The sequence below is a fragment of the Sinocyclocheilus anshuiensis genome, unplaced genomic scaffold (genome assembly GCF_001515605.1).
Source record: "Sinocyclocheilus anshuiensis isolate Anshui unplaced genomic scaffold, SAMN03320099.WGS_v1.1 scaffold11, whole genome shotgun sequence".
In the NCBI taxonomy this organism is placed as follows: domain Eukaryota; kingdom Metazoa; phylum Chordata; class Actinopteri; order Cypriniformes; family Cyprinidae; genus Sinocyclocheilus; species Sinocyclocheilus anshuiensis.
This window is the reverse complement of record NW_015551076.1, coordinates 1,579,852-1,594,905: the sequence shown is the minus strand read 5'-3', so window position 1 is coordinate 1,594,905 and position 15,054 is coordinate 1,579,852. Positions and strand designations below refer to the sequence as shown.

Here is a 15,054-nt window from a genome sequence, read left to right as displayed (position 1 = left end):
CATTGATTCGCTTGTCCAGGTGTGTTTGATTAGGGTTGGAGCTGAACTCTGCAGGACTGCGGCTCTCTGGGACCGAACTTGCCTACCCCTGCTCTAGGCCAAATAGAATATTATGGAATTATGGAATAGGAAAATAAACCTTTGTCAGGGTAGCATAATGGTTCATAAAAAACGAGGCTGTGAGGGATAGAAGTACAGCATGTTCCATGAATTGTACCGTTGTTTAACAACCAATCAGTTGTTTAGCTGACAAAACATTTTTCCAAAAATCTTCCAGTAGACAAAAACTCCATAAAACAGTTTTGAAAACCCTAACTGAGGTATATGTAATGCTATACACCAAATTGCATTCTGTTATGAAAATTGTGATTTATTGTATTGTGACCCACTTAGACACATGAATTGACTAGGTGGAACATGGCAGCTTTTTTGGTATTGTATTAGTCAATAAATGTGACTTTTTCCTTTTTTTTATGAAATAAGCTGATTTTATACTATAGTCCACTGAACATGTGGAGTAAATTATTTCTAGTTGACCTATGAAATGGTTTTTACTTCAACCTTAATAATTAGAATGTTAATTTCTCCATTTAACTCTACGTATATTCTCGTCTAATGGTTCATACTAGGTCTGCATTTGTTAAATAATTGTCTGATTAAAAAGATTGTTTTCTAAGTTGCACTTGGTTTAAAATAAAAAGCAGCCATTTTTAATGCGTCTTTTTTGTAATCAGCCTCACATTAATATCTAATATCGGTTGTTGGCTTCAAAATATAAAAAATTATTGGTAAATTGACCAAAATGTTTATATCACATCCCTAAAAATCTTTTAAATGTTTTCTCCCCAATGTTTAGAGATGGGTAAATATGAAATCTAATACATTTCTTGTATCAAGGCAGAACTGTTTACTTAAAGGAATAGTTCACCCAAAAATGAACATTTTGTCATCAGTTACTCACCCTCATGTTGTTCCAAACCTGTATAAGTTTCTTTCTTATGCTGAACACAAAAGAATATATTTTGAAGAACCAAACAGTTGCTGGTCCCCATTGACTTCCATGGTAGGCAAAGAAATACTATGGAAGTCAATGCATTTCTTTTAATATTATTGTCAATGTTGAAAACTGTTGCAATGCTTAATATTTTGGTGAATACATTTTTTCCAGGATTCTTTTATGAAAAAAAGTTGAAAAGAACAGCAGTTATTGAAATAGAATGTTATGTAACAATATAAAAATCTTTGAATTTTGATCCGTTTAATGCATCGTGATGATAAAATCAAAGGCGGTAAAATCCTGTCACTTCGCTATAATACACAGTTTAACCTTGACTTTCAGTGTTTATTACTGTGTGTTAATTGGCGTTATGGTTTGGCCATAATAGTTTAGCTTCATCAGTGGTTGAAAAACATGAATAAATTGAACAAAATCTTAAATTTGTTATTAAGCTTTTCAAAAGAATTTGGTTTAACTGTATAAGCTGAATAAGTACGGAGTTGCTTTGCTTTTTTTACAGCCTGCAACTGTTGTATTTACCCTGTAACTACATGGAACAAGGGAGGAACAAGTTGGACTTAAACACAGAACAAGTGTATATTTGCACCGTAATTACAGAGAACAATATTGCACTAGTTTTAATTTAATGTTGGTTCGATGGCCAAATTAAACCCTCTACATTTTTTTTTCTATAAAAACACCACAGTATACATCCACTGAAATACAAATGTTGTATCATGTATTTTTTCTGCGAACAGCTGGAAAGAGGTAAACTTGTTTTAAGCTGCATTGAACCTTGATGGTATATCATGCAAAGTTATTTGGTGATAGTGGTGCTGTAATTTTACAGGTTGTTACCCCTTTATTCCCCAAACTTCGCATATTATTCCCTTATACCTACACGGAGGTACTGAATAGGTACACTATAATTACAAAAAAGTTACACTGTAATTTCAGTTTACTTACGCAGTTCTTTGCAGGTTGCATATCTGGTTGTTACCCCTTATTACCCAAACGTAACACATTGTTCCCTTATACCTACACCTATGTTCTTTATAGATACACTATAATTACAGAAACGTACACCATAAATTCAGTATACTTACATAGTTCTTTGTGGGTTGTAATCTAAAGCGTTACCAAAATCTTTTCTAAACTCTGCTTTTCTATTTAAAAATTATAGTAAAAAAAATGGGAATATCAATTCATTTTAATTCTGCTTCCTTAAAAATTAATGACAATTCTCCATTCTCAATACTAATTTAATTCAAATTCAGGAAACTTGAATGACATTCTTCATTTATTTTTGGTGCACAACCCTGATAATTAATGCTCTTGACATAACGGCCACATAAAATGAGCTAACCGGCAAGGTAAAGTGGAAGTTATTAAGACACGTTTATTACACCTTTGAGGCGCTTGTAAAGGTGCTGTCCAGAGGCTTCTGCATTGGTGATTTCACATTCCTGCGAGATCCGTGGAATTGGCTGGATTTTATGGTCATCACCATGGCGTAAGTATGACCCTGAATGACTACAAATGTTAAATCAGAGGTTAAACAAGCCAGTGCAAAGATTTGTTATGGCTCTCAATGTAGTGATGAATGTGAAAAATGTGAAAAAAAGTGCTAAATGTTACAGTAAATACAAAATGTTGCATTATAAATACTTCAATTAGTGTTGTGTTTAAAAGCAAATGGATTGTTCAAAAGAGGATTGGAATAGTTTACAGTTTTATTTTTAACAGCAGTTTCCGTAATCAGATGCCGATCCAAATAGTCAGCGTAGTGTGTGACTAATCGGTGTTTGCTCTGTCAGGGTATGTGGCGCATGAGATAGGTGGGGTCTGGCAACCACATTAGACACAGAAGCATTGTGAAAATACCCACTCAGATGTGAGAGGTCAAAGGTCAGTTCAAATCAGCATCATCAAAAGTGTAATGAGGTTGCGCGCAGGTCCCGGTCCTCTGAAGACAGTCCTCCTCAGCTTCTCCATACGTGTCCCCGAGGTCCACCCTCACCTCTCTTTACAATCACAGCCTGGCTGAATGAAAATGTTTATCCACTTGTAAATCGAGATCACTTACCAGACCTATTTTTAGCAGTAAATCTCAGCTTCACACTTTGGCCCTCCTCAGAACACTAAAAGGCTGCGGTTTGATTGTAGTTCTGATGGTGCACAAGAACTTTTGAGATCCCAAGTTGTTGTTATTACTACTGAATTCCCTCTGCTGTCATCCATAGTATTGCTTGGTACCAATACCTAAAAGTATTTTAGTATACATACAGTAGTCTATAAACTATTTTTGTTGCAGGTTATCAGAAAAATGTAATAAATGTTATTTCTAGTGTGTTTCCCCTTGATCTTTAGTCAAGTTAATCCTCAATATATAAGGTTTGAGTGCAGGATGTTGGATATTTTAGCTTCCTAGCTTATTTTTTAAACAACAAATTTTGCCAATGCTTATTTCTCTCAATATTCTCTATTCTATTTTAGTAAATATCTCCTGAACTACTTCTACATAAATTCAGTTGCCTGAAGTTCACAGATAATTACATGCCGTGATCCAGTTGCCCAACAGGCATCTCACTTGCTATTGGTCTATAGTGTACACATAATGATGCCATCTGGCTTCTGTGATCGACTGTTGCACTCAAGCTAAATATAGTCTACACTGAACATATCTCTTACCCCAGCAATTTCTACTCTTCTCAGAAGACCATAATTGTGGAGGAAAAACAAAGTGACACTAATAACATTCTGAGACTCTGCTTGAGCAGACTCTTACAAAAATATGATTTAAGAAAGTTCACTTCAATAAAATAGATTTATTTGAATGCACACTTTCTTCAGCCGGAAATATTTAAAAAGAGCAACATTACAAAGTGACATAAATCATGTTCATTGCCAATGACCAGATGCACAGAAATCTATATCCAGACATGTTGGAACCCCTTTGCAGTTACTTAAATCTGATATTGACTATTGTCTATTCATGTAATTACATAGTCTATAATAGTGCTCTACTAAATTATATATAATTATATCTTTTTTTATTTATTTAAAATAATAATAATAATAATAATAACAATAATAGTCAATCTTTGGTAAAAGTCCAAATTGTAAAAATCTATGTAATAGAATTATGTAGTTCAAGGTTTTTTTTTATGTATACAGTGTCAGTGGTATAATTATGAGGTTTAAAAACAATAAGCATAATAAGCAAATAATAATCCTCTTGACTTCATCCACAGGTACCTCACAGAGTTTGTGGACATGGGGAATATATCCGCTCTGAGGACTTTCCGTGTTCTTCGGGCCCTGAAAACAATAACTGTAATTCCAGGTTAATACAGCATGTCATTTCACATGGCTACAGGAAATATGAATGCTACTCACTTGAAGTCAAAATGTCACATTAACGTTTTTTTTGTATAATCTGGGAATACTTCAGCTGAGATTTTGTTGAACTGCACATTCCAGGTCTTAAAACCATCGTTGGTGCCTTGATTCAGTCAGTGAAGAAATTGGTGGATGTCATGATCCTCACGGTCTTCTGTCTCAGCGTGTTTGCTCTCATTGGTCTGCAACTGTTCATGGGGAATTTGCGGCAAATGTGTGTCCGGTCTTTTGACTGGAGCAACAGTGATAACCTGACCATGCTCTTCAGTCACACAGACATCAATGGCACTGAAGCTACCAACAGCACATTCAACTTTCAGGAATATATTGAAAATCCAGGTGACTTCTTACATCAGTAATGCGACATGAAATGTAGCCCACAATTGCTGCACATCTGAATTATTAAGAAAACAACTTGTTGCTTAAATTATTTGAACCGTCTTAGTGATCAGGTTCTCCTTGCAGTGGTATTGATTAGTGATTTCCATTCCTTTGCCATAGACAACCACTACTATGTGCCTGGCCATGTGGATCCATTACTTTGTGGGAACAGCTCTGATGCAGGGTATGTTATTCAAATATGATATTTTCCTAATAAGTAATCCTCTAAATCAACTTTGAATTGACACCGTGCATTACCAGCAGCAAGTAGAAATTTCAATACTAATTGTATTCAAAGAAGCCGTTTTCAGCAAACTAAATACACATATATTGTTGTTTAAATTAGCTGTTTGCCATTGCTGTTCACAGGAAGTGCCCTGAGGGGTACACATGCTTGAAAGCTGGCCAAAACCCAAATTATGGCTACACTAGTTATGACAGCTTTGCGTGGGCTTTCTTAGCCCTTTTCCAGCTAATGACTCAAGACTTCTGGGAGAACTTGTTCCAGTTGGTGGGTATATGCATCTTGTTAAAGTCACATTGTTCTTCGCTTTCTTTTATGTGGCACAAATTGCTCCGTAACAAAACCTAAGATTGTCCAATACTTTCAATTCATTTCAGCAAAAAAAAAACACAGCTTAACATAAAGAGAATGCTTGTTTTAGGTGTGCTGCCATTTAAATGTTTAGGGTCAGTGTTTTATTTATTTATTTTTTTTTAAATATATGTTTATTCAAAAAAGACTATTCAAATATGATATTTTCCTAATAAGTAATCCTCTAAATCAACTTTGAATTGACACCGTGCATTACCAGCAGCAAGTAGAAATTTCAATACTAATTGTATTCAAAGAAGCCGTTTTCAGCAAACTAAATACACATATATTGTTGTTTAAATTAGCTGTTTGCCATTGCTGTTCACAGGAAGTGCCCTGAGGGGTACACATGCTTGAAAGCTGGCCAAAACCCAAATTATGGCTACACTAGTTATGACAGCTTTGCGTGGGCTTTCTTAGCCCTTTTCCAGCTAATGACTCAAGACTTCTGGGAGAACTTGTTCCAGTTGGTGGGTATATGCATCTTGTTAAAGTCACATTGTTCTTCGCTTTCTTTTATGTGGCACAAATTGCTCCGTAACAAAACCTAAGATTGTCCAATACTTTCAATTCATTTCAGCAAAAAAAAAAACACAGCTTAACATAAAGAGAATGCTTGTTTTAGGTGTGCTGCCATTTAAATGTTTAGGGTCAGTGTTTTATTTTGTTTGTTTTTTTTATGTATATGTTAATATATGTTTATTCAAAAAAGACAGTAAATGAAGGAAATTAATGCTGTTCAGGTTAATACAGCATGTCATTTCACATGGCTACAGGAAATATGAATGCTACTCACTTGAAGTCAAAATGTCACATTAACGTTTTTTTTGTATAATCTGGGAATACTTCAGCTGAGATTTTGTTGAACTGCACATTCCAGGTCTTAAAACCATTGTTGGTGCCTTGATTCAGTCGGTGAAGAAATTGGTGGATGTCATGATCCTCACGGTCTTCTGTCTCAGCGTGTTTGCTCTCATTGGTCTGCAACTGTTCATGGGGAATTTGCGGCAAATGTGTGTCCGGTCTTTTGACTGGAGCAACAGTGATAACCTGACCATGCTCTTCAGTCACACAGACATCAATGGCACTGAAGCTACCAACAGCACATTCAACTTTCAGGAATATATTGAAAATCCAGGTGACTTCTTACATCAGTAATGCGACATGAAATGTAGCCCACAATTGCTGCACATCTGAATTATTAAGAAAACAACTTGTTGCTTAAATTATTTGAACCGTCTTAGTGATCAGGTTCTCCTTGCAGTGGTATTGATTAGTGATTTCCATTCCTTTGCCATAGACAACCACTACTATGTGCCTGGCCATGTGGATCCATTACTTTGTGGGAACAGCTCTGATGCAGGGTATGTTATTCAAATATGATATTTTCCTAATAAGTAATCCTCTAAATCAACTTTGAATTGACACCGTGCATTACCAGCAGCAAGTAGAAATTTCAATACTAATTGTATTCAAAGAAGCCGTTTTCAGCAACTAAATACACATATATTGTTGTTTAAATTAGCTGTTTGCCATTGCTGTTCACAGGAAGTGCCCTGAGGGGTACACATGCTTGAAAGCTGGCCAAAACCCAAATTATGGCTACACTAGTTATGACAGCTTTGCGTGGGCTTTCTTAGCCCTTTTCCAGCTAATGACTCAAGACTTCTGGGAGAACTTGTTCCAGTTGGTGGGTATATGCATCTTGTTAAAGTCACATTGTTCTTCGCTTTCTTTTATGTGGCACAAATTGCTCCGTAACAAAACCTAAGATTGTCCAATACTTTCAATTCATTTCAGCAAAAAAAAAACACAGCTTAACATAAAGAGAATGCTTGTTTTAGGTGTGCTGCCATTTAAATGTTTAGGGTCAGTGTTTTATTTATTTATTTTTTTTTAAATATATGTTTATTCAAAAAAGACAGTAAATGAAGGAAATTAATGCTGTTCATTTGAACTTTCTTTAGCAAAGAATCTTGGGGGGGGAAAACTTTTTCCACAAAAGTATCAGCAGCACTATTGTTTTCTATGCTTTTGTGACTTGAACAAGAACACGAATGAAGCATAAAAAGTCTCTTAAATGTTTCAGACGCTCCGTGCAGCAGGGAAGACGTACATGATCTTCTTTGTAGTCATCATCTTCTTGGGTTCGTTCTACCTCATCAATCTGATTCTGGCTGTGGTGGCCATGGCGTATGCTGAACAGAATCAAGCCACCATTGCAGAAGCTAAAGAAAAGGAGGAAGAGTATGCAAAAATCCTGGAACAGCTCAAGAAACAAGCTGAGGTTTGTCAAACTTTGTCATAGATCCTTGGATCATTTGGTTTGAATAATACTAATTGTCAGTTCTGATCATCAAGCAGCAGAAGAACAACATGGTAAATGGCTGTAAAACATCACTATCCAGCAAAAAGAAAGATGATGATGACCAAATGCAGAACGACTGTGACGGGATCGCATTGAAGCCCCTCTCAAAGTCAAATGGATCCAAAGGTAGCATGAATTACTTGGAAGTCCCTGACTCGCAGATGAGAAAACCGAGTGCGGTGAGCACCACAGACAATGCTTTAGATGGTAAGTTCACATTTCACTTTAGTGTAAATAGCGAGATCCACAATAATTAAAGAAGTCAAATCGTACTTTTGGGTTTTGTGTGTTAAAATACTTGCATCAACAGAGCTGGAGGATATTCAAAGGTCATGTCCTCCCTGCTGGTACAAGTTTGCTGACATATTCCTGAAATGGGATTGCTGCTCGCCATGGGTGAAATTCAAGAAGTTTATCTACCTATTTGTAATGGACCCTTTTGTGGATCTGGGCATTACCATCTGCATTGTGCTCAACACTGTGTTCATGGCTATGGAGCACTATCCTATGACTGAACATTTCGAGCACATGTTGACAGTAGGAAACCTGGTACATAGATCTACCTATCAATATTAACTTGAACCTTTAAAATGTATATTGAAAACTTAAAGTTTACTATACTATAGTTATTTTGCCAGCATACAAAAGCTGCTGTTTTCCTTACATCATGATGTCTTCTTTCCACTGCAGGTTTTCACCGGTATCTTCACAGCAGAGATGGTGCTAAAACTGATTGCAATGGACCCATATTATTACTTCCAAGTTGGCTGGAACATTTTTGACAGCATAATTGTGACCATGAGTCTGGTGGAGTTGGGCTTAGCCAATGTTCAGGGCTTGTCTGTGCTGAGGTCCTTCCGTTTGGTAGGTGAAATGTCATTGTTTGACTGGCTCTTAAAGGATTTTTCACCAATCTTCACCGATACTCACCGCTGATCCAAACACATAATACTTTCTTATGCAGAAGACAAAAGAAGTGAGAGCTACCGGAAATGGATGGGGACCAATGGCTGTCAAGCTCAAAAAAGGACAGAAAGCAGCATAAAATAAAAGCCATATGATAGGTGTAACGGAAGAGGTCTGACGCAACAGATCTCCGTCTGTCCTTCCAAACACCTCGCGAAAATGCACCAGGAAGTTCTGCAGATCTTGAATGACGGGGCTGGCCTGAGCCCAGATCGTTTCCGCCCATTGCAGTGCAGGTCCTGTTAGCAGGGAGATAATAAAGGCAATTTTTGAGGTGTCAGTGGGATATGATTGCGGTTGCATTTCAAATGTGAGATTACACTGGAGGAGAAATCCGTTGCACTCCTCCGCCGAACCAGAGTAGGGCGCCGGTCGGGCCATGGGACTAGCGATGATGGTAGGCGAAGAAGTGCTGGTTGTGATGGAGGAGGTGATGGGTGGTGATGGCGGCGGTGCCGATGGATTGCGTAGCACTCGTCGTAGTGAGTCTACGAGCTCCTGGAATGGATCGGGGTGACTCATCTGTGCCGTCGGTGTTGGTCCGGTCTTCTGTTACGGAAGAGGTCTGACACAACAGGTTAGTTTATATACAAAACAGTTTATTAGGTCACAGTGAGTACTGGTGTCGGGTCCGGAGGAAGTGATGGTGAGGGTAGGGTCCGTGAGAGAGTGCAAAGGATATGGAGAGTGGAGTAATCCGAGTCTTTGGCTTGATTGAGGCTGGAAGGTATACGGGGGAAGCACAAACCTCAGCGATCCGGGAACTAGGAGATACAGGAGACATTTGGAGACGAGGAGACACTAGGAGGAACACAGGAGGTAAGTAATGCAGGAAGTATTCAAATGGCAGTAGTAACAAACTCATAGAGTCCTCTACGTGTATACGAGACCAGACAGTGAGGGTGTCTGAGGTGTGTGCTTTTATGCAGGCTGGTTGATGAGCTGCTAGATTGGTGACAGGTGCAGGTGCTCAGAATTCAGGTGAGAGGGATCATTGTGATTGGGTGGTGGTGGAGCCTGGCCGATCTGTTACAATAGGTTCATGTGTGGAAAAAGCTGAAATTAAGTAATTTTTTACTGAAAATCTCACTTGACAGCAGTGGTCACCATTCATATTCATTTTCTATAAATCCCTTTTCATTGGAAGAAAAAGAGTCATACAGAAAGAATGGACATGATGAAATTAAAATGTATAATAATAATAATAAATATAATAACTTTCTATTTTAATTTACAGTATAAGGATGCAAAGCTGAATTTTCAGCATCATAACTCCAGTCTTCAGTGTCACATGATCCTTCAGAAATCATTCTAATATGTTGATTTGCTGTTCAAGAAACGTTTATTAAAATTAAACCATTTTTAACAATGGTGACATTTTTGTTGAAACCATGATATTTTTTCAAGGTTCTTTGATGAATAGAAAGTTCAAAAGAACAGTATTTATTTGAAAAGGAAATCTTCTGTGACATTATAAATGCATTTACTTACAATTTTTAACAATTGAATATATCATTGCTGAATAAAAGTATTATTTTTTTAATTATTGACCCCAAACTTGAAATGGTTGTGAGTGAAAATTGTGTTTTGCATTGTAATAAAAATCTACATTTGAATGCATTTTATATACAAAAATGGTTGAAATTGCAATGTTAAAAATTTCAGGACTAAACTATTTATTCAAATCATGACTCTTTTGGTTGCATTGACCCCAAACTTGAAATGGTTGTGAGTGAAAATTGTGTTTTGCATTGTAATAAAAATCTACATTTGAATGCATTTTATATACAAAAATGGTTGAAATTGCAATGTTAAACAACTAAACAACTAAACTATTTATTCAAATCATGACTCTTTTGGTTGCAGATGCGTGTGTTCAAGCTGGCAAAATCTTGGCCAACCCTAAACATGCTGATAAAGATCATCGGTAATTCTGTAGGTACTCTTGGGAATCTGACCCTCGTCCTGGCCATTATTGTCTTCATCTTTGCTGTGGTGGGGATGCAGCTTTCGGAAAAAGCTACAGGTACTGTGTGTGTAAGATCAAGGAGGATTGCGAGCTCCCTCACTGGCACATGACAGACTTCTTTCACTCGTTCCTCATCATCTTTCGTGTTCTATGTGGGGAATGGATCGAAACAATGTGGGACTGCATGGAAGTGGCTGGCCAAGGCATGTGCATCGTTGTCTTCATTATGGTCATGGTTATAGGAAACCTAGTGGTGAGTGGATTTTCATCTTAGATAGATAGATATATAGACAGACACAGACAGATAGATAGATAGATAGATAGATAGTAAGATAAATAGACAATGCCAATGTGATTGATAGATAGACATATAGGCAGACAGACAGATAGATAGATAGATAGTAAGATAGATAGACAATGCCAATGTGATTGATAGATAGACATATAGGCAGACAGACAGATAGTAGTGAAAGTTGTTTGATATCTGCTCACAATACTAGAAATCCCCAAAAATAAATAAAATTGTCAATTTTTCTTGAAAATATCCATATCAGCCTTTCTTTTCTTTGAATTAATAGCTGAGAAAAAAACATAAAATGAAATAAAAAAGGGTATTTCATAATATTTCTTCATATAATGCTATTTTTACAATTAATATATGTGGATTTTTAATGACAATTAATGACACTTTAAAGGGTTAGTTCACCCAAAAATGAAAATTCTGTCATTAATTACTCACCCTCATGTCGTTCCAAACCAAATGTCATAAAACATTCGTTCATCTTCAGAACACAAATTAAGATATTTTTGATGAAATCCCAAAGCTTTCTGATCCTGCATAGACATCAATGCAACTGAAACCGTAATTTTATGAAGCTGCGAGAATACTTTTTGTGCTCAAAGAAAACAAAAGTTGACTTTATTCAAAAATCTCTTCTTTTCCGTGTCAGTCTTCAAACACAGTATTCTTGTACCTTCATAAAATTAAGGTTGAACCACTGATGTCACATGGAAAAATAATACATGTCCTTACTACCTTTCTGGGCCTTGAACGTGGTAATTACATTGCTGTCTATGGAGGGTCAGAAAGCTCTCAGATTTCATCAAAAATATCTTCATTTGTGTTCTGAAGATAAACAAAGGTCTTATGGGTTTGGAACGACATGAGGGTGAGTAATTAATGACAGAATTTTCATTTTTGGGTGAACTAACCCTTTAATGACAATGAAAATACTATTTCCATACTATTCCATTCTTGAATGGCCTCATGGGCCACCGATCCCTATCACTTTACAATTTGAGTATGTCATTGTATTTCATCTTCGAATTATTATGGGGGTTTTTTCTCGTTCTCATCCTGAAGGTGTTGAACCTCTTCCTGGCTTTGCTGCTCAGCTCCTTCAGCGGAGACAACCTGGCAGCGTCTGATGATGATGGGGAGATGAACAATCTGCAGATTGCCATTGCTAGAATGACAAGTGGCATTGACTGGGTAAAGGAAGAGGGTGTGAAAGCAAATGAAGAAAGCGATTCTAAAATGACCACCATGAATTCCAGTCTGTCCGATGTCAAAGTGCCTATAGACAACGGTGAATCAGATGATGATGATGATGGCAACAGCTCTTCTGAGGATGAAGACAAAGAAGACGTAGATAAAAATACTAAAGTGAGTTTTTTTAAGTGCAAAATTTTCATAGTTGTGTTCCTAAAATCTAATGTGAAAGATCACACAAATGCAAAGCTGGTTGCCAGAGTATCACTGACATCTGTCCTTCAACACCTCTTGACACCTAGACATGTGTCTCAAATACTGTGACGCCTGCAAAGTCCATCTGGAGCCCCTCGGGTCATCTTGTTTAGAGAGTATGTCTAAGGAATGGCAGAAACCATGTGCCACGGTGGCGGGGCGTGGGAAAGAGCACCAGCATGATTAGTTACCTTACTGAACAACGTTCTGATCAGCACCCATCTTACAACAACCCGTTTGAAGCATGTCAGTGCCATAAATCCCTACATCACTATATCCCAATTCCCTGTAAAATGTACATCTTTCCAGTTCAGGTCATGCATTTTATTTCATATTTTATTTGTAGAAGCACACTGGCCCTAATTCATTAGGCAACTGATTGTTGGCATGCCTCTGGATCAGGTAACACAGTTCATATGTCGTGCCCCCATGTGTCGCACAGCACTGCATTTCACATCTAGCTATGTGTCAGAGAGAGGGAACATGAACGCAAATTTGTACTCCAAGTCTCGTGTGAACAATCGAATGAGATCTGAAGTGGAATCTGAGGTTTCTGAGATAATGTACAGCTGAAAAGATTATCTAACCTTTACTTTTTTCAACATGAAGCCTCATCTTTTAGCTTTTAGTCACATTAGTAACTTTTAACACACAGGGAAATTGAGAAAAAAATGCCCTTTTTGCCCATCAAATTGCACAAGGTATTTAGCATAAAATGACGTGTTTGTTTTTCTTTGTATATCTTTCACTTGGCATCACACCACACCTTTCCACTGACTTCCGTTCGTACACATGTGAACGCAGGAGACAAGAAACACAAACTTGTGTGAATTTTGCTGCATTCCAACGTTCAAGTTTGGTGAACTCTGGCCTGCGAATTTGTATGGCATGAAGATGTGTGACCAATAGGAGATTGATACGTCACAGCATGACCTCTTAGCCAATTTAAAACAACTTTAAATCTACAAGATTGCAGCAAAATGGAGTGGATTGATTGTATAGTTTTACATTTTCGAAGCATTGTATAGTGAATCAGGTGTGTTGGAGCAGGGATGGAACTAAAGTCTGCCAGACGGTTGGACATCCTTGGTCTAGTGTGATCTCGACTTTACTCGATTTTGCCACCTGGAGACAAGTGTGAACCTCCCTCAAGCTGTTTGAAAGTCTTTTTTTGCCAGTTGCCAGATCAGCAGAGGATATTGAGTTGTTTGTAAAAGTACTAATCACACCAGAAATTGATCTAGTGTGTTTTCATCTGTACAGAAGAAAGATGGAGATGAATCATCAACCTGCAGCACAGTGGACATACCTCCTGAGGTAGAAGAGGTGGTAGAAGAGGAATAAGAGGACTCCACCATCCCTGAGGACTGCTACACAGAGAGTGAGACATGAACAATGACTTATTATGATGCCGTACTGAGTTATATTATTCTTATTAATGTTTTTGTTTGTCTGCGTTCCCAGACTGCATCAGGCGATGTCCTTGCTTGGAGCTTGACGTTACCCAAGGTAAAGGGAAGACATGGTGCAATTTCCGTAAAACCTGCTACGCCATTGTGGAGCACAGCTATTTTGAAACCTTCATCATCTTCATGATCCTCCTCAGCAGTGGAGCATTAGTGAGTCATTTATCATTTATTTTAGAAAAAAATTTATACTTGATTAATCACAGTACACTGAAACCTCGTTTTTCATATGTATGTTTCTTTTTATTAGGCATTTGATGACATATACATTGAACAACGAAGAATGATTAAAATCATCCTTGAATATAAAGATCAGGTCTTCACTTATGTGTTTGTCATTGAGATGCTTCTGAAATGGGTAGCCTATGGCTTCAAGGTCTATTTCACAAAAGCATGGTGTTGGTTGGACTTTCTCATCGTTGATGTAAGTATTAGTTCTTCTTAATTTTACAGAAAATTTCAAGTTAAAGTACGTATAAAACTGACACTATTGTTTCATAAGTAACTTCATTCATCTGTGATCCTTAAGACAAATTTGACCCACACACTGAAAAGCCATTAAAAATTCATGAATTCTTATATTCTTCTGGTGCTTATACAGGACCAGGTTGCCTCTTAAAATGTAGATTATGGTTCATTTCTGTAATATCTCAAGTATTTTATAACAGCTTATGCATTATTCTGCTATTAGTATGAATAGCGTACATCTTAACGCAAAAAGTTTGGTTCTTGCGTATTTCACTAGTAAATCTGAATCATTGTGACTGGAGTTTATGTCACAAGTTACAAATCCCAGTTCTAATTGAATTTCATATTTCTCTTGTTATGTTATTTTGCTTTTTATTAAAGACATTTTCTTTTGCAGTGGTGACAGGGATCACTATGTAATTAAAAATATATTTGGAAAATCATTTTTAAAGATCAACAACAAAGTTATTTTTTTTCTACAAAATGCAGTGACAACTGCAGGACAGGCAGTGGTGTACAAAAACATTTTAACAGAAACTGAAAAGAAATATTGTAAAAGGCCAATGGTCATCATTCAAATGAAACAGAAAATCGATTATTTTTATTTATAATTTTATTTTTTATTAACATTTGTATTATAATATTTGAAAATATGAGGAAATGTATAGTTCCCTTTCATGGGAACTTCGAACTGC

General features: G+C 37.0%; 1 protein-coding gene and 1 pseudogene across 1 annotated transcript in view; one reads left to right on the top strand and one right to left on the bottom strand.

The window, feature by feature from the left end:
* LOC107662407 (myosin light chain 4-like) overlaps positions 1-15,054 on the bottom strand; it is a 46,226-nt gene that overhangs the window by 27,153 nt on the left and 4,019 nt on the right. The window lies entirely within an intron of this gene.
* On the top strand, positions 6,299-14,342 carry LOC107662406 (sodium channel protein type 4 subunit alpha B-like; annotated as a pseudogene).